Below are 26666 nucleotides of genomic sequence, written 5' to 3'. Positions count from 1 at the left end.
GGCAATGCAACGGTCTTAAATCATTCGTTTAATTTCTGGGACTCCATTTGCTCATAGCCATTGCCAGAAGTTCTGTGTATCTGTTTGTCGGCACTAGGGCTGGGATCCCTCTCCCTTGCCCCTGGCTTTCAACTGGGGAGGTGAGTTTTCTTCTTAATCTGCCCTCGAATGTTGCTCCAGTCTCCGCTGCAAGCATCATCACCTCTGTCGCGGTGAGACACGTCAGCAAGAAGCCCTCACACTTGGCTGTCTTCAGGAGAGCCTATCCTGAGCTCAGAAATTAACAAAGAGGAGTGATTATTCACTCCACTCCCCAGTGCTTGAAACTGGGCAACTGGCTCGCACCCCACCCTTGCGCCAGCTCTCAGAAGCAAGCTGCACCTGCCATTGGTGCGAGTAGCTGCATATTTTCGACAGCACCCACTATCAAATATAGTTTAATAATACTTAAATATACCCAACATGGGGCTCAAACCCACAACCCCAAGATCAAGAATCACAGGCTCCAACTGAGCCAGCCAGGGGTCCCGTGTTTTCTTTTTTCCTAATAGGGGCTTCTTCGTTCCATTTCTCCCTTGTCAACGGGTTTTAATTTCGTTCTCTCACACGTTCACATTTTAACATGCATACTTACTACACTCTAATGTTAGTATCTTTCCACACCTTCCTGCTAAACAATACGAGTTTCTAGGAAAGGTTTAAGTCCAATCACTACCCCGCACAGTTTCGCAGGTTGTTATTGTCTAGCTGGGTCATTCCGTCTCAGTTCTGTAACTCTTACTATGCACTTTTATCAATGTATGAGACAATGTTTGTTTTAGATTTACTTACCTGTTAGTTAACTTCTTTACTCATGATATCTTTTTTACTTTTAATTTAGTCTGCTTCCAATTTCCTTCTTCCTTGAATATATCTGTTATCAATGTTTCCTTTAATGATCTAGTAGCGGTAAGCTTCTTGTCTTCGTATTAAAGACTGAATGTGCCTCCCCCAAATTCCCAATGGGATAGTGTTTGAAGGGGGAGTGTTGGGAAGTGATTAGGTTTAGAAGAGATCATGAGGGTGGGGGCCCTCATGATGTGATTAGTGTCTTTATCAGAAGAAGAGAGGACAGAACTCTTTTTTTTTTATTTAAAAAAGTTTTTTTTAATGTTTATTTATTTTTGAGAGACAGAGAGTGAGTGGGGGAGGGGCAGAGAGAGAGAGAGAAAGACACAGAATCTGAAGAGGCTCCAGGCTCTGAGCTGTCAGCACAGAGCCCAACGCAAGGCTTGAACTCACAAGCTTTGAGATCATGACCTGAGCCGAAGTCAGACGCCCAACCGACTGAGCTACCCAGGCACCCCCGGAACTCTCTCTTTCTGTCTACTGTTTATGAACACAGGAGAAGGCAGCCTTCTGCAAGCCAGGAAGAGAGGGCCGTCAGCAGGAACTGAATTGGCTGGCCCCTTGATCTTGGACTTTGCAGCCTCCAGACTGTGAGAAGCAAGCCCCCAGTCGTTTAAGCCCCCAGGCTGTGGTGTTTTGCAATAGCAGCCAGAGCTAAGACACTTACTTTCCTCTTCCAAAAATGTCTTTACTTGCACCCTAATCCTTGAATGAAATTTAGGGTCTGTCATTTTTTTTTCTCAGCCTTTTGGGGCTAATTTTAAATAGTCTCCTATCTCCTGTAACTGTTGAAAAGAAATCTGTTGTTGAGTAAGAGGTTATTCCTTTTTTTGGCAACCTGTATTTACTTACTGTTTGCTCTAAAAATTTCTAATGGGTGTTCTGCAGCTTACCTGTGATGTGTGTAGACATGGGTTTATTTTTACTGATCTTGCTTAGGAGCTATATCTTAAAATTGAACCATTTTCTTTCATTAAATCTGGACAATTATCAGCCATTATCTATTTGAATCTTTTCTCTCCATGTTTTCTATTCTCCCCTTTAAAATTTTTCATATTTCTACTTCTGTGTTATTCTATGTTGCACTGTGGATTATTTCTCAGAATTTTCCAGAGTATCTAGAAAGAAGTACAGATCTGCTGATTAACACCTCCATTGAGGGTTTGAAATTTCAGCATATTTCAGTATTTTCCATTTCTAGAAGTTTTAATTTTTAACCTTTAAGATCTTTCTTGACTGTTTTATTTCCTTATTGTTTTCAATTCTTTCTCTATGTAAGTATATACATTATATATACTACACACACACACACACACACACACACACACCACACACACCTTTATGTATATAAAGGTGAGAGAGCAACATGGGAAACAGGGCAAGAGAAACGGTGTTAGAAGGATCAAGAATGCTGGGGCAGGGGGCAGGCTGCAGTATTAAATGATGTGCTCATGATAAGCCTCCTTGACTTGGTGAGATTCGATCAAAGACTTAAGAAGCGAGGGAATTAGCAAGCGGATAACTGGGAGGTGCCTGTCCACTTCCCCACGTTCAAGGGAACAGCTTACACCACAGGGCATAAGGTAGAAACATGCCTAACATGATCAAGGAGTAGTAAGGAGCCTCGTGTGCTGGAGTGAGGTGCAGAAATGTGGATTCACATTCTAAGGACTTTGGTTTTTACTTTGACATTGTGACATTGAAGGGTTTTAGGTGTAGAGGTGACATGAGCTTACTTATATTTTTAAGGATCACTCTGGATTTTAAATGTAAATTAGGCTGTGTGTGTGTGTGTGTGTGTGTGTGTGTGTGTGTGTGTAGTTGGGGTAGGGGGTGCTATGGTAGAAGCAGGGGCATCTGCTGGAGACTTGGTGAGCAATTCAGATATTCTTCTGGTGATGGCTTTGCCCAGGGAGTGGCTGTTGAGGATGTCCAAAGAAGTGGGATTCTGGATACATCTTGAAGATAGTTCCAGCAGTCTTTTCTGATGAATAGATCTAAGAATAAGAGTGGAGTCAAGAATGGTACCAAGTTTTTGGGACTGAATAACTCGATAAAAATGGGGGAAGCATGAGGATGCCCAGGCTTGAGGGGATGTAAGAGAAGTTTGGGTTTTTGATGTCTCTTAGGCATCTGAGTGGAGATTTTGAGTTGGCCATTGAATATCCCCATCTGGAAATGGGGGGAGAAGTGTGAGCAGTGATGGGTTTATAAGTGATTCTTCAAGGCTCGAGACTCAGTGGGATCACCAACAGAGTATCACTAGAGAGGAGATGGGGACCGAAGACTGAGCCTGAGCCTGGGACACATCGATGTAATCCAGAGATGGTCTGTATAAATACAACACATATTACAAGAGGTAGTACTAATTTCTATATTGACGGTAGCCTACCATTCTGTTTTTTCATCTTCCTTTTTAATTATTTTTTTCACTCATGTAGGGCTTGCCCCATAGTGCTCCATGTTGTATGCCATTTCCTTAGGCTTGGTGTTCCAGAACCCTTGCGTTGTGTAAATTTTAACCACAAACCCAGGTAAGGGCAGAGGCCCATCATTTCAACTTCTCAGAAAAGGATTTTTTTCCCACCTAGTTTTGATCAAGACTGGGTAGCTCCCTTGTCATCTCTGTTAGTTGCAGGCTTTTCTATCTTTACTTTTACCGAGTGTGGTCCTTTGATTTCTTGTGATCTCTTTCATGCATTTAAGCGATTGTTTTGTTTTGCACAGTGTTTAGGTTGTGGCTTTTCTTTTTTAAGCTTAGTCGTCCATATTGTCTTAAATATATGCACTATCTATCCCTCCTTCTCCGCTGTCACATCTTAGTTCAGGCCTTCTTAACTTCCCTTTTTACTGCTCGGCACACTCCTTGGCTGGTCTCTTTTTGCAGTGTCTTCTGCATGATCATTAGATAGATCTTTGGAGATGAAAATCTGAAAATTTCATTCCTTGGTCTACATTCTTTTAATGGCTTTCCCTCCCCATAAGGATAAGTCTCAGTGTCTTTAGCAGGATTTGTGGGGAACCTCTGGCTTCCTCGCTCACTTAACACCCTCCATCCATGCTTTGTTCCATCCACCGTAAGCATTTTGGGGACATGCCATTCTCTCTTACACCTTCTTACCTTTGCATAGTCTGTGCTCTTTTCTTGGAAGCCTCTTCCAGCTTTATCTGTGTAGCTATCACCCAGTGTCCTTCAAGACTGACTTCTCATGACTTCTTCTTTGGAACTCTTTCCTAGGAGTTGTGTATCTTTTCAGAATGAGTCGGAAAGCTTTCCTTTTGGGTTCCGACTCTTTGCTCCACAGCCCCTGGACACAATATTGTGACTCTTATTCTTTGCATTGTGATTAGGTTTTCTCCCCTTGAGAGAAACTCTCTTCTTATCCACAGTGCCTAGCACTGTGTGTGTGTGTGTGTGTGTGTATGTGGTATGTAATACATACTCGGGTTGCCTGGGTGGCTGAGTAGGTTAAACGTCTGACTTTCAGCTCAGGTCATCATCTGAGGGTCAGTAAGTTTGAGCCCTGCCTCAGGCTATCTATTGTCAGCACAGATCCCACTTGAGATCCTTTGTCTCCCTCCCTCTCTGCCCCTCCCCTGCTCACACACTCTCTCTCTGAAAAATAAATAAGCATTAAAAAATAATAATACATTCTCAATAAACCTTTACTGAATGATTGAAAATATGGGAAAATATTTTCAATATGTTGAAGGAGGATGGAAATACCCTGTATCTTTACAGAATGAAGAGTCGATGTTAATTTTAAAGGATAAGATACAAAAAATATTGGGATTTAAACATATTTTGAAACACCACACATTTTTTTTTTTTAGGTGCTAACACCTAAATGATATATGACAGTTGTGAAATGACAGTTGTGAAATATTGACAGGGCATTAAAACTACTACATTTGTTCGAATCTAGTAAAAATAAAAAGCTCATTTAACACAGAGGCAGATTTTATAAACCTTAAGATGAGTTATATAAATATAAAATGTAAAGAAAATGTTCAGGGTGCATTAACAGTGACAAAAAATGAAATCACGGAGTGGTATTTGCAATTTGGGATGGGAAGGTGGTGTGCAGGCCTGAGGCCACCGTGACTGTCACACCCGTGTGGCTCCTTATGCCTTCGCTGACTGTAAGCTCCATGGGGGTGGGGCCACATGATGCTGGGTACATGACAGGTACACAACACGTGTTCATTGAACTGAAATGTTCCTAAGGATACTATGAGATATTCTTTCTTTCTTTCTTTTTTTAATGTCTATTTATTTTTGAGAGAGATAGCCCAAGCAGGGGAGGTGCAGAGAGAGAGGGGGACAAAGGATCTGAAGCAGACTCTGTGCCGACAGCAGTGAGCCCGATGTGGGGCTGGAACTCATGACCTGAGCCGAAGTCAGATGGTCAACTGACTGAGCCAAACAGGTGCCCCGACTATGAGATATTTTTAATAGAAATAAAGTAAGTTTTGACAACCACGTATACATATTAGAGAAGGATTTTTAAAAAAACTATCTGGTCCAAGTTTTATGTATTATAAAGGCTATGGTAACAATATGATGAAGAGTAATGACCAATAATAAACATTTGTACAGCCCTTATTTTGTGTTACACATGAAATACAACGTTTTAAAAGCATCTTTACTTATAATAACTCATTTAATCTGTATACCATTTAATCCTCAGACTGGAAAACTGAGGCACAGAGACATTAAGTAATATGCCCAGAGTCTTGCAGCCAGTATGTAGGAGAGCTGGGATTTAGTACATCGCGAGAGCTTTCTTGTTTCCTCTTCTCTCCCAGACATCGTTCACACGCTCACGTATTTTTGTAGCTGCAGTTGTAACATACTTAAAATCAGATATTCAGACCTTCGTTTAGCATATTCTAAACGCTGTCCCAAAATATTACACAGACCTAAACATTACAATTTTAAATGACTGTATCACATTCTACCAAGTCGTGCATCATAAACAGCTTGATTGTTTCTCACTTGGTGAAAATTCAGGTTGTTCTCAATTTTTTCTATTACACGCAATACTAAACTTATTATGTTAATGCATGTACCTTTTTGCGTCTTTAAATTTTTTCTTTAAGATAAAAACCTGGAGGTCACACTAGTTGTAAAAGAATGTAAATGATTCCATGACTCTTTTTTTCCTTTTTAAATTTTTATTTCAATTCTAGCTAGTTAACATACAGTGCAATACTGGTTTCAGGAGTAGAATTCAGTGATTCATCACTTACATATAACACCCAGTGATCATCCCAACAAGTGCCCTCCTTAATGCCCATCACCCTTCTAGCCCATCCCCCACCCTTTCTCTATCGTTAAGAATCTTTTATGGTTTCTTTCCCTCTCTCTTTTCTCCCCATCCCATATGTTCATTTGTTGTGTTTCTTAAATTCCACATACGAGTGAAATCATATGGTATTTGTCTTCCTCTGACTGACTTATTTCACTTAGCATAATACACTCTAGCTCCATCCACATCATTGCAAATGGCAAGATTTCATTCTTTTTGATGGCTGAACAATATAATTCTGTTACTCTTGACACGTAATGAAGTCAAGAAGAGTTGTGTAAATATGTGCTGTTAACAGCAGCATGGGAGAATCTTATTTTTCTTCCCAACTGTACTTACTTTTTGCTAGGCAAATTCTTGTTTACTTAAAAAATAATTTTTTTAAAGATTATTTTTGAGAGAGAGAGGATGACCTGGGAGGGGCAGTAAGGGAGGAAGACAGAGAATCTGAAGCAGGCTGTCAGTGCAAAGCCCAATGTGGGGCTTGAACCCACAAACCCATGAGATCATAACCAGAGCCGAAGTTGGATACTCCACCAACTGAACCACCCAGGCACCCCTCTTGCTTACTTTTAAATATGTATCAAATATATACATGTATATAATATGTAATAGTAAGTCAGTAGAGTTTGCGACTCTTGATCTCAGGGTTGTGAGTTTGAGCCCCACGTTGGGTGTAGAGATTACTTACAAATAAAATCTTAAATAAATACATATGTAATATAAATTCTTTCTTTTCACTTTTACTTATTTATTAGAAAGTTTGAATTTTTTTGTTTTTCTTTTTAAGTAAGGTCCATGCCCAGCATGAAGCCTAATGCTTCAGGGGCCGAACTCATGACCCTGAGATCAACATCTCTGAAATCAAGATCCAAGCTGAGATCAAGAGTCAGATGTTTAACCAACTGAGCCACCTAGGCACCCCAAGAAGTTTAGATTTTTTTTAAAGGTTTTTTAAATGTTTATTTGTTTTTGAGAGAGAGAGAGAGAGCACATGTGAGCAGGGGAGGGGCAGAGAGAGAGAGAGAGGGAGACACAGAATCCGAAGTAGGCTCCAGGCTCGGAGCTGTCAGCACAGAGCCTGACACGGGGCTTGAACCCACGAACAGTGAGGTCATGACCAGAGCCAAAGTCAGACCCTTAACCAACTGAGCCACCTAGGCACCCCTGAATTTTTTTTTAATGCTTATTTTATTTTTGAGAGAAAGAGAGAGGGAGAGAGAGCAGGGGGGAGCAGAGAGAGGGAGACATAGGATCTGACGTGGGCTCAAACTCAGGAACCATGAGATCATGACCTGAGCCAAAGTTAGACGCTTAACTCACTGAGCCACCCAGGTGCCCCAAGTTTGAATACATTTTAATAAAATGTTTCATTTCTCTTTTACTGCCATTTTTGCTACAAATATTTGTCTAATCGGTTTGTCTTTACAACTTTAATTTTGATAGTTACCTTCAGAGAAATTTAAAACTTTTATACAAGGTCATATGGGTTTGTCTCCAGTGATGTCTCCCCCCCCCCCCTTTTTTTTTTAACTTTTAGAATATCACCATTGTAAAAACAAATATTGTGGGTTAGTTGTTTATGGCCAGAGTGCTCTTTGATTTTTTTGGTATATACAGTTGAAATTGCTAAGAAATGGTAGAAATCCCAGAAGTGCGTAAGGGAGGCTCTGAAGGCTATGTGGTTGGAGTGACATAGAAGATTGTGCGGATTGTTCTGTGACTCAACGTGTCCAAACCATTCATGATTTAAAGCCCAAAGCTACTGAACTTACTTACAGTTCAAAGACCTTGAATCCTTTCCTGCAACACAGATCTGGTCCAAGACAATAATTCTTCCAGTTTTAGAGGAAAACTCTTTTACATTGCGGAGCGTTAGAGGCGAACGGACACATGCACACTCACTATTGCTGTTTAACTGTGAACGGTGGCCTGTGGCAATGTTGGGATAGTATTAAGGAAGTTTGGTTGGGTCAGTGTCCACGGGTCTCCTAAATTGGCCTTGACTTCTGTAGATTCTGTACTATCTCAGGTCAGGTTCTCCGCTTTGAAGCTTCAAACATTTAGAATTTTAAGTACACTTGGTGTGGATCCAGCTCTCAGGGGCAGACTCTCATTAACCCAGGTGACAAGAGACTGATGTGTAAATCACAGTGCCAGCGTTATTTTGCAATGAGAGCTCCGAGCATCCCTTTGATTGAAATATTTAGGTCAGTATAATCGGCATATCATCTCTCTTTTGGCAGTTCTCCTTGGGGAGTAAAATTAAAATAGGAGATTTCCTCGTGAATCAGAGCGAAGAGAGAAAGTTGTCTGACGTAGACAATTAATCACATGGAGTTTCAGCAGCCACGTGTGTGCAAGTCTACTGACTGCAGTGCTGGGGTCTGTGGGCCGCTCCCCCGCTCCCTTCAGCAGAGCTTGTGTGGATCCTCAAAGTTACCCGCTGTGTGTGAGCTTTCCACTCCAGTCATGCTCCTGATGGGGAGACTGAGTTGCTAAGTTCCTTCTTAGCCCAATTGCCATCACACTCCCAAGTCGGCCTTCCTGCGGCAATTCTTTGGTCCTTTTCATTGGTGTTTTGGGTGTTTCTGAACACATTTCAGCAGTCTCTCGCAGTAACCAGATGACTAACCTCTTACATTATGGCCAGACTTGCCGGTTTAGCTCTTTGGAGACAAACTTTTTCCATTTTCTTGGGAATGGTCCCTCAGTGCTACCCCTGTAGCTTCCTACATTGTGGTCCAGGGAAAATGAGGGTTTTGAGGTCATTCTGACCAACTCCAAAGACCTTCAATCCCTGGCATCTCCTTGTAGGCCCTTCTTGGGAATTTTCCCATCCAGACAGCCGGCCTTCACCTTTCTTGGCACATGGCAAGCCATGCACATTCGGGACTTGGTTTTCCTCCTTCAGAAGTCGCACGGGAGCCCTCCTGAGCTGACGCCATAAGCCCAGACTGGCCCGTGGGTGCCGCTCGGGCCTCCAATTGCATCTCAGCTGCATTTCCAGACTTCCTCACACTCTCCCCTCTGCCTCTCATGGCTCTTGGGCCACCCTGGCCGTTGTGCTCACTGGGTCCTGGGTCCTGGCCTCATGCCTGGCTCACCAACCCCGAACAAACTCTGCCAGCTGCTACATGAGTGATGACACTCGAGGGGGTGCTGGCAGTGCGGCCACAGCCCAGCACAGTCTTTGTTAAAACCAACAAAATGACGCGTGGCTGAGTAGAAAATGGAGTACTTTGGGGGAGAAAACTGAAGATTTTAAAAAGGAGATTAAGAATAGTACATTTCAGAATAGTTCACAGTGCCTACCTAGCACGATGGTTTGAACTAATAAGCCAACACACAAGAAACTAAAACAGCAGCGGTGAATAGTATTTCATTGTGCAGATATGAGTGTCCCGAGCTGTGCAGAAATACTGTGCCAAATGGTAACATTTTTGTTACCAAAACTCTGTTAAGTAACCAGGAGTTAATGAAACTTACCACACGTTACAGCTACGAAGTTTGCCTTCTAACCAATCCTATCCTTTTGTGGTGAGAACACAGCACTGGCTAGGGCCAGGCCATCTAGAATGCTTGCTCTTACTTTGGGGGCTTTTTCCACTGTAGTTGATTGCGTCACATCCTTCAGTGGCCAGCACCCCAAAGGCGAATAGTGTAGGGAGGCCGAGAACAGCCAGTTTTGAACTGAGTCAGACCTGGAACCAAATCTTGGCTTTTGCTGATGACAAGTCAGGGGACCTTGAGCAAGTTAATTGGTCATTCTAAGTATTGATGATTTTCTAGCTGAGAAATGGAAATAATAATCATCATGAGAATTAGGATTATATAGCAAATTAAATTATAATGCATGCAAAGTACTCAAAAAGCTTCAAGATGACAATATATTTTATTATATTATCATGTAGCCATTGTTTTACCAGCCTAATCAGTGGAGACAGCAAAACTGGAGTCAAGCTTGTGAAGGTAGGTAAGAATCCTCTTTTTACTTTTAATGCTTATTTATTTTCGAGAGAGGGAGAGAAAGCACAAGCAGGGGAGGGGTAGAAGAGAGGCGGGGACAGAGGATGTGAAGCAGGTTCCGTGTGGACAGCAGAGAGCCTGATGCAGGGCTCGAACTCACAAATCATGACCTGAGCTGAAGTCGGTAGGTTAAGCGTCCAACTTCGGTTCAGGTCATGATCTCACGGTTCACAAGTTCAAGCCCCGCGTCGAGCTCTGTGCTGACAGCTCGGGCGTGGAGCCTGCTTCAGATTCTGTGTCTCCCTCTCTCTCTGCCCCTTCCCCGCTCATGCTCGTTCTCTCTCGCTCTCTCTCTCTCTGTGTGTCTCAAAAATAAATATTTAGAAAAAACCCTTTTTTTACAGAACAGGTTGCCCATCCCACTGGCTAACTGGTTCTCATGTGAGCTTTTGTCTAGAACATTCCTTTGGTAGTACTGAACCATACATTTAATAGTAGTCGCTCAAATTGTGTTCTATCTTAATTCCTGAAAAGAAAACGATGAACTTGAAAAATCAGTTGGAAAAAAAAAAAGTAAGTACATCGAACTTAGGTCATGGTGACCTTGACATCTGTGTTTTGAAAGCATCTCCTTTTCGAGAATGCAAACACATCCTATATCTGCATAAGACTGTAAGTGTGTATAGTCCTTTCCTGTCTCTGACCTCATTGCACCCATATGGCGCTCTATGAAACAGTGTATTTATTCATGCTTTCACACGTGGAGAAGTTGAAGTTCCTTTTCTGGGACTCTGGTTTTGGGACTTTTCCTCCACAGGGTGACCAGCCCTGGAGAAACGATGCCTCTATGTGACTAATGAAACATAGGCTTCCCACAAATGCATACTTTTCTTACTAACAGCTTTCCCGTCGGGCTGTTACATTTCATCGATAACACTTACATTTCGTCAACGATAAGCACCAATAGAAAGCCTCCTCGTCTACGTCTGGGGAGGTGTAAGTGTTTGTACACGTGTGTGCCAGGCATTTGCTTGTTCGTCCACGGGGCCAGTGTCCACACTTACTCTCTGCTGGGTACCTCCAGAAATATGCTTCCCAGGCTTCCCTGTCTTCTGACCTCTACCTCTTCTGGGCAAGGACAGGTGCAGGCAGGGGACTGTCAGGAAAGGGGAGGAGAGGAGCCAAGGTTCTCTCCCCGCTTCCCATCCGCCTTGGGTGCTGTCTCCATATCCAGCAGCAGCTAACTGTCCTTGGTGGTGTTAGCTGCCCTGCCCCCCATGGTCCCAGCTCTTGCCAGCCACCTGACCTCTGGGCTCTGTACAGCCACTACCTTCCTTTATTCTCCCGGCCTCCAATCTCTAGATGGTCTCTTTATTCTTTCTGGCTCCCTAGCTCCTCCACCTAGTGTGGAACCAAATCCCTGCCTTGAATTCTATTTGAAAGACCTAGAGGTGGTTTTGTTTCATGCCGGGTAGATGCTGTTACAACATACTACAGTTAACCTTTGCAACATTCCTGGGAGGAGGTGATACTATTATGTCCACTTACAGAGGAGGAAATCGAGGCTCAGGGGACACAAATGATGTGCCCGAGCTCATACGGTCTGTAAATGAGGCTCTGGGGCTCAGATCCAACAATCTCTAGGTGACAGGTGACACGGATTGAGTGCATGGTGCCAGACCCTGGGGCCTGCGTGTGTCCCTTACAGCCCCCACAGTGATCTCCCCAAGTACAGATGAAGAAAGAGAGTTCAGAGACGTTAGTTGGTTACATGTGCGGGGCAAGTAGCAGAGATGGGATTCAAACCCAGATCTGACTCTCAGCCCGTTTTTTCTACTACTAATGCTCCTCCAGAGTTCATGTGGATCGCAACCACCGTGGTGGGGCGTTGTTAGGGTATACATTCCCAGTACCCTCCCGCCCCCGAAATTCCAGTTCAGTAGGTTTAGAAAGGGTTCAGAAATCTGCATTTGCACAATTACCCTAAGCGATGCTGAAGCAGGGGCGTGGGAACCACATGGGGCCAACCCGGCTTATGCCCTTGTATCTGTGACACCTTGTGTGGCCTCCGCATGCCTCCCCCCCACCCCCCAGCTTCAGTTTCCTCATCTGTAAAGTGAGGGGTCGAACTAGATAATCTCCAGGGGCATCCCAGGTCTGTTGAGTCCCCTAAATCTGTGTGCTGCCGGGGTGCAGGGCACGTGGCTCGGGTTTCCGAGCACGCGGCTGCGGTGCCCTGACCCCCGCCCAGGGTACACGGCTAATGGCCGGGAGTCTGGGCTTTCTCATGGACTTCCCAGGCTCAGAGACTCAACAGGAACTCTGTGGCTGGAGAGCAAAGAAAAGCCCTGTTTATTGGCTTGCAGTAAACTGGCAAACCGGTATTTTAAAAAGGAAGTGAATCGTGGGGTAGGGGGCTTAATTCAGGGAAATATTTGAAGAACCCAGTGTTTGCTCCGAGAGGTCATTAAATAAGTTTTGTTCCCACACCCTCTGGGAAAATGATGCTTCATTAAAATGGCAACATGAGGTGTAGTGAGAACGGTGAAATTGGGAACACTGAACAGACACATTCACTAGATTCCACTTAAAATGTAAAAGGAGTGGAAAGAAAACAAATGGACATTTTCTCGAGGCAGCTGAGCGACACAAAACACAGGCATCTTTGTCTCCTTCTTGAAAACTTCCACAATGCCTTCTCCTTTCTTCCTCTTGACTAATCTGTACTTCTGAGAGGTGTTGAGTTTCGGCCAAACTCTGTGCTCGGCTCCAGCAGAGGCTGCCCTCTTGTGAATAGCCCGCTCTCACCTACCGGTCCTCTTACCCGCTCCTGCCCAGCCGACACAGGTCAGCCCCCAGAATTAGCTCACAGACAGACTCTCCAGGAGCATCAATCACGGGGATGAATGGGAAGCCCATGTGTGGGAACCGCGGGAGGAGTGGAGCAAAGAGCCCGCTGCGGCCCCTCTGACCCTGTCACCACATATCTGTCCCTGCGATGCTTCCTCGGTCCCCCGGCTCCGGCTGCCGGGTGCCCGGCCTCCTCTTTGCTTGACAGAACAGGTTATTCTGGTTGCCGCACAAATTCAGAGTCGTGGTTGTTGTGGTGGGGGGGCTTGCTGAGTTTCTGCTTCTGTGTTGTAACGCGATCTTCCTACCTTGGTCCTGGGTTGGGGTTTTCTTTTCTCATTAGAAGTTATGTGCTTTCGCAAGGCTTCTGTGTCTCACAACAAACGGTACAAGGGGGAATGGGGTACTGGTCCTGAGTTTCGTTCTTCCATCTGTAATATGAGGGTGACGGTTCAGAATTATGAGCTAACAATGAATGAGTGAGGATAAGACACCCTGAAAATACAAAATAATGTAAACACGCAATGCTTGTCTGCTCTTTACCAGTAATCTTTTCTAAGGCCGACCTGATCTCCTGTTCTCTCCTACCTGAAGGTTTGGGGGCCTTATTCATGCACCTGCCCCAGGCTGCCCCCCCGCCCCCAAGCCGGTGCCTCCTCCTTGATGCCTTGGAAAGAGGCAGACCTGGGACACGGTCGGTTCTGATGCTTGTGTACTGCACGCCCATACTGGTGCCTGGTGTCCTCGCTCCCGCCTGTTACTTGGGACCACACAAGGCCAAAGGAGGAGCTAGAGTCCTGCTTGGGGCAAGGACTGCTGTCAGGGGCTCTGGGCCGCTGCTCTGGGGGCACTTCAGATCCTACAGCACGGAGAGGTTTTCCCGAGGGAAGGGTGGGCACTTTGTGACAGGAGAAAACCCACTGCCAGAGCCTAGTGAAGTCTAAAGCAGAATCAGGTCTATGCTGTCCCCTGGTGGTCGTGTTTCATACTACAGTCGGCTCCTTGAGTCCCTGTAAAATCACAAAGTATTGAACTCTTTTTTTTTTTGGATGATAAATTCTTAAAATTCATGGCAAAATATACACAACATGAAATTTGCCAGTTGAAAGTATGTCATTCTGGGACAATAAGTACATCCATGTCGGCAACTTGATGATAAATTCTTGTTAAGACCAAGGTCATGTTATACCCTATGGATTTTTTTAAATTGGGGTATAATTGATATATAAGATTCTGTTAGTTCCAAGGGTATACAATCACTCTCATATATTATATCATACAGTATGGAAGTCTAGAGCTGAGAAGAATCAGTGAAGACGAAAGCATAGATCTGAATCTTCTCATGGGATTGAAGGCAAAGTTCCACTCCGAGAGTCATTCAGTCTTTATCCGGTAATGAGCATGAACCAGTAGACATTGCCGGAACAAAAATTACCAATTTAGTGGATTAAAATCGGCTTTCGCAGTTAAGAATTAAAATCGTACCATTTCACCAATTTTGACTTTCACCAAGTTTGTTTCAGCGTTCCATCTAATCCTCACCCTTTTACAACAGTTTGGGGGGAGGAGAACAATCTATTTTTTTAATCCCGATTTCACTGACATGGAAACCGAGACAGAAGCCTAAACCCTCTGCAGAGTCATTAGCAGACTGAGGATTACAGGGCTCTGGGTCCGAAATCAGAGGTCACGCGGGCCAGGGATTCTGGGGCAGACCCCCAGAGCTTCAGTTGTGCATTAGCGGTTTCACCCCCCATTTTTCCTCATCCCTGACACAGCGCACTAAGAGAGCTTCTAGTCAGCTGTGTATGCTATGTGAGGCATTTCAAGTATGTTTCTGGGAGTTGTCAGTGCTGTTCTCCATGAGGCCTGAAGGCAAAATTCAGCGTTTGTAGTAAATAAAGTACTAAAATTATATCAGCTATTAAGAGGATGGATTATTTCCAAGTTGCTTAGCCATATTGGCTGAGTGTTGAGTTCAGCCTTGGTGCCAACATATTATGCACGAGAGTTTTATGTTCCTGGGCACCGAGAATGACACTGAACATGGAGGTACGGAGTTGGCTGGGCAGGATATCAAGGTAGGGGCAGCAGGGTTCGAGAAGGAGTTGATGGGGATGTAAGAGCAGGTTCTGGAAACTCTGCGAGGCTGGAACCTCCACCTGACTAGCTCCCAAAAGCTGATGCAGATGAGACAGGCAGCGTGAGAGGCTAGATTCGTAGTGTTTTGCAAACAGTGGGCCCCAAGGCATATGTGTTCCTAGAATCGAAGGCACCTATGGATTTTCTCATCCTCTCCCTTTAAGTCTCTATTATGAGCTGAATTATGTCCTCCAAAAGTTGTATGTTGAAGCCCTAAACCCCAGTACCTGAAAATATGAGTGTATCTGGAGATAGGGACTTTAAAGAGCCTTCTGAGTTAAAATGAGGTCAGTAGGACGGGCCGTAATCCAGTATAACTGGTGTCCTTATGAGAAGAGAAAATTAGGACACAGACACACACAAAGGAGAGACGTGAAGACACAGTGAGAAGACGGTCATCTGCAAGCCAAGGAAAGAGACTTCAGAAGAAACCAACCTTGCCGACTGCCACCTTGAACTCGGACTTCTAGCTTCCACAACTGTGAGGAAACAGAGTTCTGTTTGAGCCACCCAGACTGTGGTGTTTTGTCACAGCAGCCCTAGCAGAAGACACAGTCTCCTTGTGAGTTTAAAGAACATGACAGGGTTGCCTGGGTGGCTCAGATTAAGATTCTGTCTCCCTCTCTCTCTCTCTCCCTCTGCCCCTCTACCCCACTCATGCTCTCTCTCTCTAAAATTAAAAAAAGAAGAAGAAAGAACATGACTGGATGGCCCACCTAGTATCAACACCAACCAAATGAAAACCGTCAAAGGCCATTCTGGTAGGAGCTAAAAAAAAAATCTAAAACCAAAAAATACAAACCTAGGAAGATGGTTTGTGAAATAACATCTGGTTTGAATGACGCCCAGTGTCTTTTACTAGACAAGATGCATTAGCACAATTTCTGGAGAAAAGCCCAAATACGTGCCCCAAATATGTACACCACGATATGATGGAATATAAATCTTTTTTCCCCCTGGCTCTACGGTGTCCTATGGAAGGAATCCAAATCGTATGAAAAATGTCCTCGAGTTAAGGTGCATCATACCAGCCAAGTTTATGGAACCAAGTTACAAAGTTACAAGTGTTACAAGAAAAATACATTCACGTAATGTTATGGCTAATTTTTCTTTAGCTCTCCTATCTGGGGTTTAACTTACAGATTACATTATTTGATGAAACTACACAAGATTTAATCAGAAGAGGGACCTCAGCACTGAGGACTTGGCAACCAGCTAAGGCAGATAGACTGTAGGGCATCATCGATGGTGGGGATGTTGGTGACACTGGAGACCAGCTTACCTTTACTGAGCATTTCCTGGGGCACAGGCGCTAAATAGGCGCTTGGCATATTTCATGTCAGTTTCACAGGGACCCTGATGGATAACACAGGGTACAAGGTAGCAGCTCAGTTTTCGCTACTACAACTACTCAGTTGTATGAACTTGAGCAAATGACATTACTCTGTGTAACTGTCTTCTCGTTTGTAAAAGGTTGTTAGCACACATAAAGTGCTTGACGTAGTGCCTGGTACATATAGAAGTTTTTTTAAAAACCAAATCTGTATTTTTTTTAATTAAAAAAAATTTTTTTAATGTTTATTTATTTTTGAGAGAAAGAGAGAGGAGGGAGAGGGAAAGAGTGAGCAGGGGAGGGGCAGAGAGAGAGGGAGACACAGAATCCGAAACAGGCTCCAGGTTCCGAGCTGTCAGCGCAGAGCCCGACGCGGGGCTCGAACTCACGAACCGTGAGATCATGACCTGAGCCGAAGTCGGACACTTAACCGACTGTGCCCCCAAAAGTTTTAATAAATGTAGGCTGCTAGCATTTTTTCTTAGCATCCTCACATGGGGAAACAAAGGACAGTAGAGATGTTAAGCAATTTGCTCGATACCTCGGTGCCATTCTGAAGCAGGATCCAGGCGGGCACATTGGATGCCCCCATTACTCAGGCTCTCCAGTGCCTCCTGTTGGTCATACTCTCCTTTGCAGGTTCTTGTGACCTTCCTGCTGAGACCTGACAGGATGATTTTAATATGGGTGACACATGTTCCCTTACCTCTAAGTACTTCAGTGTGTGATACCTAAAAACAGGGACAGTCTCTTTCAGAACCACAGGAAAATGATCAAAATCAGGAAATTAACACCGATATACTAATATCTAATTTCTAGAATTTATTCAAATTTTGCCAACTGTTCTGCTGACACATAGGAAAGCAAAAAGGAAATAATCCTTTTCTGGTTCAGGATCCGAATCCAGGGTCCCACAAGGCATTTAATTATTGTGCTTCTTTTGTCTTTCTTTATATGGAACAATTCCTCAGCGTTTGTGTGTGTGTGTGTGTGTGTGTGTGTGAGACTTTCACGACCTTTATGCATATAGAGTACAGGTACAGGGAGGGGGACTGCCCCTCATTTTGAAATCAGATTTTTTGTTTTTAATGTGCACTTTCTGGAAGCATAAGTTTATCCAAAGGGATGAAAAAATGGCAGGAATATATGAACTATCATAACAGAACTGATGGGGCCGTTTTGAGGTGAGATGGGCCTTCTGATAACACTTACGTTGAACTGTATTCGTGGATATCACGGTTGATCCTGCATGAAAGTTGTTCACTGTTAGTCTGGTAGGTAAGTCAGTTGTTTCATATATATGAATATGGGTTTGACTTACACAGTCTCTAATACTCTGTCCAGTTCTGGATTCTTCTAGCGTGATGGAATTCTGATATGTTGTTATGATGCCATCTCCATGCTTCAAGTGTTCCCGAACTGGCTTCCCCCCCAGTGAGGAACATCCTGGTTAACGTCACTTATCTCCAATCATTCCATTCTCTCCGTCCCCTGGCCTTTGCAACGTTTAGTCCACTTTTCTTTTTTCGTGTACTCAGATGCCTTATTTTACCTATGTTTCTGCCACGTGATTGCTCTTGGGATGTAGGACATGCCTCATGTACTATGACTGTGTGCGACACGTCTCCTCCACTGAGGACACTACCAGCTCCTGGGGGGCACCAAGTCACTGCCCACGCCTCTTGTTGTGTATTCTTCTTGTGAAATAATTGCTATGTGCACACGCCTGGCAGGAGCCGAATGCCTGCTGAGTGGCAGTGCCACCAAGGAGTTGGCCTCAACGCCGTAATTCCCTGCGTGAAGTTCTCGGGCTCGCTTTCTAGACGTAATTTCCAAGGGCTTTCTTTGCTTTGGGGGGCAAAAGAGAGAGGGGAGGCAACAGGTCCACTGGGACAGTAGGCTTTGGTGGGGACTCTGGGAGAATAATGATGAGATTTTGCCAACAATTACGTAGTGAAGGTATAGAGTTTCTACTTGCCTTTGAAACGGCAGAGACTTGCCACCTCCTTCACAGATCAGAAGGATGGGAGTCTAGATAAAACGGTAGCTTTGAGTTGCAGACAACCACTTGTGTGTGATAGTGTTAGAATGAGCGGAAATAGAACGGTTTGCACTTTACAGACACCTTTCAAGCACCCACCCGTCCACGCGCCCACCCGTTATTTCCTTATTCAGCATATCCCAGCTTCCGTTCTCGGCCCTGAGAATGCAGAGGTGGAAAGAGGAAAGGCTTGGTCCGTTCAGTGGGGCAGGGTAACTACAATGGGGTGCGGCGGACTTAAAACCACACAAATAATTTCAGAGGTGAAGCTGTAACGTAACGAATGCGGAGACCGTGTCCCCCTTCGAGGCCAGCGACCTCCCGGGAAGGCGTGCCTCCTTTGGCAAGGGTGCTGTGCAGGGCCCGGGCAGGCACACAGAGTCACCTGTGTGTGGAAGGCCTCCGTGGGCTGTGGGAATGGCGCTCTTGGATTTCCTGACTTTTGTTCATTGATGGTCTCACGCACAGAGTCGCATTAACCCAGTTTCCTAGACTCAATGAAACCATTGGCAGCTTTCTGATTTGTTTTTCAGCCTGAGCCGACGCTGGCAAAGAAGCCAGAATTCCCAAGCTTTCCCAGGCGAGTGTGGAGAAACACGAGGACGCCTTTTTCTCCCCGCACCCCCCGCCCCGTCCCATCTGCAGCCAAGTGTGCCTCGGTCAAAGGCAAACTCTGAATCAAGCTTTGTGCTGGTCTCTGGAAGGATACCCGGGATCGTGTGACGGAGAAAAGTGACAGCGGCGGTGGTGGCAGTGACATCTGTGGGGCTAGCCCCGTCCCTATCTGCCGCGGGATGCGTGTGGGCATGCTTTGTGAGAAGAATCCACCCTGGGTAGAATGGGGCTTTTGACATCAGCTGAGGCCTGGGCTGCCTCACAATGAGGCCTGTTGGTCAAAGGGAGACTGTTTAATGAAGGGCCCGCCAGAGGCCAGCTCCGGCCATCTGTACTGGGGACCTTCGGAGCGAGCCTTCCCTGTAACCGGCTACATGTGCGAAAGCACGTTGCCTTTCACAGAAGGCAGCTGCGACAATAAATTCATATTCCCAAACGGTGACCTTTTGACTGCTTTTTGTGTGTGTGTGATGAAAAGCTTCATACCAACTTGATACTAAGGCTTCATAAGCAAGGAAGCCGGAAAAAGGAGCCTTTTTTGGCCCTGAGGTCAATAATGATAACGGCTTTCTCCTTACACGAGGTAGCAACGCCCTGCCAAGGATGCGAAAACACCGCGTGAAAATGAAATTCGTGAAAGCCCTTAATGATCAAGTGAGGGAGGCAGGTGATGGCAACCACCACCCCACAGCTGGCGAAACGCCGAGGTTCGGGGAGAAGGATGACTCATGACCAAGGTCAAAGAGCAGCTGGGCGGTGGGGCTCGCGTCGCATCGTGTCCTCCAGCCTCTGGCACTGAGGAAATCATGCAAAACTTTGCGACGACTTTTCCTGGCAGGCTCGTTCTTCCCAGCCGGAGCGCAGGTGGCAATGTTGCGATTCCTGGCGTAACCTTCAATGCTTCGCTGATAATCTCTGTCGTCGCCAGGCACCAGCAGACTGTCACAGCGCAACTCCCAGGCTTCAGCGATGCCCGCCGAGGTCTTCATTGCAGCCTCTCATTTATTAGCTGTGTTGGAAAGAACTCTCTAATACCTAGCTGGGTACCTCTGGATTTTAACAGCTGTGGTTTATAAGAGATTTGGGGGGGGGGGTTGTTTTCAAAGTGCCTTTCAGAAAGTATCACCTTAGACGGGAGTTTCCGTTCTGTTCCGGTAGGATGACTTGCTCTTCTGCTCAGAAAACCAAGCCTGCAAGAAAAATCAGGTATTTTCTTACAAGGCTTCTTAGCAGGCGGGCCTCTATATGACTTTCCCTTCTCCTCCCCTTTATTGGCCATAACCTCAACGGAAGGCTTTTGATGTCAAATGCCGAGTATCTTGGAAGAGGTCCTGCGTAGACAAGACTGCTTGGCCAGGGGCTGGAGAGTCACAGTTGGACTGGACTTGAAGGCCCCTTCTAGTCTGAGATGTTGTGACTCCGGAACTAATTAGCCTCAACTTCTACAATGAAATGACACTAACTGCCATTTATTGAGCACTTTCTGTGTCAGCTCTGTGCTGAGATCTTAACATCATTCTCTGAATTCTGACAAAACCCCGCCAATATCATCCACCTTTTACGAACGAAGAAACAGGGGTTTAGAGAAGTTAAAAGCTTGTCTGGTGGCACAGATGTAAGGTTTGGTGAGCGACTGCCCCCTGGAAATCGATTCCAGGTGAGTCTACATCCATACTCGAAACCCACAACTCAACCAGAATGAAAGGGAGACGCCAGGGGTTGCCCTGTTCACGGACCAGTTCACGCTCTCTCGCGGCGGCTAGTGTGGATTCGTTAGTCAGATTCAGTGTTGCAGTTAGGGAGCAAGACCTTAAACAAGACCTAGCAGTGTCCCAGCCCACGAAGTCTCTTCTGGAGGACAGCTGGGGGATTCCTGTCTTCCTGCCAATCAGGGATTTTAGCTATAAACAGTTTGTGACATCAAATGTCACTTTTCTTCCACACTCGGCCCTAGAGTTTCATTTAAATAATCAAAACATTCTTGTCATCAAGGAGAGGCTAATCCCAGCAAAGCAGCCTAAAGCCATGTGAAGTGTGCACCTGCCATCTAGCACTCATAGTGAAAAATACAGCAGTTTAGAAGAATTCAGCTTTTCCAGTTTGTTTTTTAACTTTGGAATTAAAATGAACTCAAAAGTTAAAAAAAAGAAAAAAGAGAAAGCCCCCCTAACATGTCAAGGTATTGAGATATAAAATATGCACTGAATATTGCAAGAAAATATACTTCATCTCGTTATTATTATTATTATTATTTTGGAGAGCTTCTATGCTTGAGGAACAAGACCGCCCAATGTGCCACCTCCGATCCAAGCCCCAACTTCTGCCAGGACTGAAGCTCCTTTGTTCAGAACCTCACCCCATGAGTCTTTTCATCTGGCTGCTGATTCAGATCCTTGAATACACTGGTAAGCATAAGGATATATGTATATATTTCATTTCATCCCTCAAGGTCCATTAAATGCAGATTCCATCCATGAAGCTAATATTTTCTCATATTTTATGAGCATGTTTTCGACACTCATGTTTTCAAAAACGCACTGGGGCTCAGCTGGAAACTGCACAATGACATCGAGCGCGGTGGGCGCTCAGCCTGCCTCCTGCTGGCCGAGGCGAGGTTGGTGTGAACAGGCCAAGGTGCGTGGCCAATGCCTCCTACGTGACACACCTCTGTAAAAGAGTAAGGACCAAACACTTAACAAGTTGAGCCCTTTGGCCTCTGCGAGACTACCACCGTGGCTCTGCAAACCTTGCAAAATAAAGAAATCTGGGGCTCCTGGGGGGCTCAGTCGGTTAAGCCTTTAACTCTTGGTTTTGGCTCACGTCCTGATCTCCCGGTTCATGAGTTCAAGCCCCCGGGGGGGCTCCCTGCTGGCTCCCTCCCCGTGGGGAGCCTGCTTGGGATTCCCTCTCCCTCTCCCCTGCTCTTTCTGCCCTCCCCCTGCTTGCGTACTCTCTCAAAATAAACTTAAAAAAAAAAAAAAAGAAATCTGACTCTTACATTTATCTTTCTCACTGACATTCTATCATTTGAAAGATGTCCTGGGGCCCCTGGGTAGCTCAGTCAGTTGAGCGTCCGACTTCGGCTCAGGAGCCTGCTTCAGATTCTGTGTCTCCTTCTCTCTCTGACCCTCCCCAACTCATACTCTGTGAGTCTCTCTCTCTTTCTCTCAAACATAAATAGACATAGAAAAGAAATGTCCTAAAAATTTTAAAGGCAATTGTAGAGAGGAGACATCTATTCCATTTATAATGTAAACTAGTATGAGGAGCTTTTTCTTTTTTTCTTTCTTTTCTTTCTTTCTTTCTCTTTCTTTCTTTCTCTTTCTTTCTTTCTCTTTCCCTTTCTTTCTTTTCTTTTTCTGTCTTTCTCTTTCCCTTTCTTCTCCTTCCTTCTTTTTCTTTCTTTCTTTCTTTCTTTCTTTTCTTTCCCTTTCTTTTCTTTTTCTGTCTTTCTCTTTCCCTTTCTTCTCCTTCCTCCTTTCTTTCTTTCTTTCTTTCTTTCCTTTTGCTGTCTTTCTCTTTCTCTTTCTTCTTCATTTTCTTTCTTTCTTTCTTTCTTTCTTTCTTTCTTTCTTTCTTTCCTTCCTTCCTTCCTTCCAACAAGCAAGAGGGGCAGGGCAAAAAATTATTTGGAAAACACCTTCACTAGTGGAAGTGCTTCATTAAACGGGGAGCGGAAGAGGGTGGGGAAGTAAAGCCGGCCATGGTTGGAACAGCACCCCCATGTGCCCCAAGGTGCGCACTGGTTCCTCCGCGGGCCTCCTGCAGGGGGCGTTCAGGGGAGGTCAGTTCTTTAAGGGGTGCACGAGGTCTGAGGCTAGCTGACGGATTCAGCTTCTACTCTGAATCTCTGAAACTTTCTAGAGCTATTGCTCTTCCCTTACCCTTGATGTAATTTGAATCTCGCCTGCTTTCCTGACCACGAATATTGCCTCAGTATACAGAAAGGGGAAAAGATGAGAGGTAAAATCGGTCCATCAGTCGGTCAATAAATCAATTTGGAATTTATGCAATAAAACGTCTGGTGCAAGAGAGGCTAGCTAAAATAGGATTTTGAAGTCTCATCTTTGAAATTTAATCACTAATCTATGTATCTCCACACGGACATTTCAACCAAACATCAGTCCTACGTCCCCAAAGCCTGTCAGTTTTCTTCTGTTTTTGTCTATTATGTGTTATTAAATAGAGTAAGTCTTCCGAAATTCTTTTGGAATTGGCTGGATAAGTAAATCCGAAATTAGTGAAAATGTACACAGATCTTCTTCCGTTCACAATGGGGGTTATGTGCCCAAAAGTCCACTGCACGTAGAAAATGTCATGAAGTTGAAAATGCTTTTAATACACCTGAGTTCTTGAACATCATACCTTAGCCTAGGTGGCCTCAAGCATGCTCAGAACACTTACATTAGCCTGTGGCTGGGCAAAATCACCCAACACAAAGCCCATTTTACAATAAAGTGTTGACTATCTTACATGATGTGTTGAACACTGTACTGAAAGTGAAAACCAGAATGGCTGTGCGGGTGCAGAATGGCCGGAGGTGTGTCTCTGGTTGACCCCTGTGACCGCTTGGTGACCTGGAGTTACAGCCGCGGCCCCTGCCCGGCATCACGAGAGAAGATCGTCCCACGTATCGCTAGCCCGGGAAATATTCCAAATTCGAAATTCCAAGCACAGTTTTGACTTCGTGCATTTCGCTTTTACACCACTGCAAAGTCAAGAACTCCTAAGTTGAGCCATCGTAAGTTGTGGCTGTGTGTACATTTCTATGTAGTTACGTCCTATCGAACCGAACATGCCCTACATCGCACATGTCTAGCTACCCCCACCTCCGTTCTAATTATGATTTCTCCTTCTCTCCTGTTTTGATCAATGGAGCCATCATTCTTCTGTTCACTCAGGCACAGTATCAGGGATGACATTACTCATTCATTTATTCCTCTCTCGGCTTACCTAATTAACACATATTCATTGAACTCTAACCCCAAAGTAGGCAGTGGAACCAGGCACTGTCTTCGACTCTGGTGTGAACAAAACTGATAAAAACCTCTGCCTTCTTGTAGCTCATAGAGTAGTAGGGTAGGAAGTCAATAAACATGATCAGTGCATTTCATATTGGGTAGTCATCTGTCTTCACACCTCCCCTCTTCTGGGAGTCTGTGTCTTCTGTCTCTTACAAGGAAACTTGTGATTGGGTTTAGAGTCCACCCAGGTAATCCAAGATGATCTAATTTCAAGATCTATAATTTGATTACATCTGCAAAGACCCTCTGCCAAATAAGGGCACAATCATAGATTCTGGAGGTTAGGATGTATTTGTATCTTTTCGGGGGCCACCACTGAACCCTCTAAAGGGGAGAACAAGTAGAGTTTTTTAAAATTTTTTTTATGTTTAGTTTTGAGAAAGACAGAGACACAGAGTGCAAGCTGGGGAGGGATAGAGAGAGGGAGACACAGAATCCGAAGCAGGCTCCAGGCTCCGAGCTGTCAGCACAGAGCCCGATGTGGGGCTCGAACTCACGAACTGTGAGATCATGACCTGAGCTGAAGTTGGACGCTTAATCAACTGAGCCACCCAGGCATGCCAAGTAGAGTTGTTTTTACCCATTTTAAATCAGAAGTTACAGGGGAGACGTTTCTGAAAAGGTGGCATTTGAATAAAGAACTGGGGGTGCCTGGGTGGCTCAGTTGAGCAATTCGATCTCAGCTCAGGTCTTGATCTTGGCTTTGTGAGTTCAAGCCCCACACTGGGCTCTGTGCTAGGTATGAAGCCTACTTTAAAAATAAATAACTCAATAAATTGAATAAAGACCTGGAAGAGGTAAGGGAGGGACCTGTGCAGCCTTCTGGGAAGGAGCACTCCGGGAAGTGGGAAGGATGAGTGGGACGGCCTTACCTGTGTTGTTTGAGGAGGGTAGAGGCCAGGTTGTGCAGAGCATCATGGGTCCAGGTGGTGACTTTGGCTCGTCCCCTGAGTATGCGGTGGAGCTGATGGAGGGAGGGCTTAAAGCAGGAAAACCACACAGCTCAACTTCTGTTCAACAGCCTGGTGTTGGCTGCGTGCGGAGAATAAATGGCAGGAGCAAAGGCAGACACCAGATCTGTTCAGACATGACAGGAAGACAGGGGCCAATGGTGGCCTGAGCCGCAGGGGTGGCTGCAGGAGTGGCGAAAGCGGTTGGATTCTGGACGTGTTCTAAGAATATAACTGACAGGATTTGCATCTGGATCCAGGGAGTGGGGGGAAGGAGAAGAGGAGTCAAGGACGCCTCCAAGTTTTCGGCCGGAGCAAGTTGAAAAACCAAAGCTGACGTTTACAGAGATGGGAGAACCCCGGTGGGGGGGGGGTGTCAGGAACTTGGCTGTAGGCAACCGAGTGTGGCCGTCCAGCGGCTGAGCCTGAGAGGCCCTTTAGCCAGGCAGAGTCAGGTGGCGAATGAGCAGCGAAGTGTACAAGTGGGCAGGAGGAGGTCTGGGCTGGACATTTAAATCTGGGACTTGGGACACAGAAGACACTTGAAGCATGACACCGGGGGACATCAAGGGTGACAAGGAAAGAGGAGTGGTCCCGGCACCGGGCTCTGGGTGACGCCAACTCCAACGAGGAGCCAAAGGAATCTGGGAAGGAGTAGAGGGAGCTGGAGAGTCAGCACGAAGCGTGGGAGGCAAGCGAAGGAAGTTTTCGATTCTCCACTTGTTCTTCTACATCCCAGATGTATGTAACCTTTAGTGCAGTTACTTCTTCCTTGTGTCTTTTTTTGATCTTTTAAAAGTTTATTTATTTATTTGGAGAGAGAGACAGAGAGTCTGAGTGGGAGGAAGGGCAGAGAGAGGGGGACAGAGAATCCCAAGCAGGCTCCGCACTTTTAGCACAGAGCCTGATGTGCGGCTCGATCCCACGAAACCGTGAGATCGTGAGCTGAAATTAAGAGTCAGACGCTTGACCGACTGAGCCACCCAGGCACCCTGTTACTTCTCCCTTTCAACCCATTCTTAATACTCTCCTGTTCTTCCGATTCTCCCTGTATCTTTCATTTTATCACCCCGCATTGAGGTAGAAAAGGTGGGATTTCCAGTTTGAGGTACAAAAGGTGGGGCTTCTGACTCCCATTTCGTCCTTCCCCTCATCCATACCTATGGCTGCATGGTGGGGGCAGGGGTCCGTTATGAGCAGGGTGATGGAGGTGGAGAAAAGCCAAGCCAAATTTACAGATGGGTCGGAGTGGGAAAGATACAAGCTAAGACTTAACAGTAGCCGCACTACAGCCCCTCGGGCTGGCCCTGAAGACAGAGGTGAGGGGGAAACCCAAGGGGCAGCGAGTTGGATGACACATCTAATCGTCCACTTCGTGTGTAAGGAGAATGGCTGGAGGCACGTGGACTCATCAACAGTGGCAGATGGCTTGGCTGCTCGGTCAGAAGCCTGCAAAGAGAAAGCCTGTGGGCCTCCAAGGGACAAGCGGGTCTGGGGCAGAAGCAGGTGGATGGACACCAGGTGTGAAGGGCTTTGTTTCCT

The 26666-nt window shown here is 45.4% G+C and overlaps 2 long non-coding RNA genes across 3 annotated transcripts in view; one reads left to right on the top strand and one right to left on the bottom strand.

The window, feature by feature from the left end:
• The window catches only part of LOC122210657, a 48116-nt gene extending 28224 nt beyond the window's left edge, over positions 1-19892 (top strand). The window contains exon 3 of one of the 2 annotated variants that reach the window (XR_006198158.1): positions 19069-19892. This is a non-coding gene — a long non-coding RNA (uncharacterized LOC122210657). Of the gene's footprint in view, positions 1-10114; positions 10177-19068 lie in introns of those variants that run through there. The other variant, XR_006198159.1, reaches the window with a different exon arrangement.
• Positions 12424-25666, bottom strand: LOC122210656. The gene is made up of 3 exons (XR_006198157.1): positions 25047-25666; positions 20277-20340; positions 12424-13450 (listed from the first exon to the last, which is right to left on the bottom strand). It is a non-coding gene; the product is annotated as an uncharacterized LOC122210656 (long non-coding RNA).
• Between the last annotated feature and the right edge of the window lie 1000 nt (positions 25667-26666).

This window comes from Panthera leo, chromosome F2 (assembly GCF_018350215.1).
Source record: "Panthera leo isolate Ple1 chromosome F2, P.leo_Ple1_pat1.1, whole genome shotgun sequence".
Taxonomy (NCBI): Eukaryota; Metazoa; Chordata; class Mammalia; order Carnivora; family Felidae; genus Panthera; species Panthera leo.
Note: the sequence above shows the minus strand (reverse complement) of the source record. Positions and strands in the feature narration are given on the sequence as shown.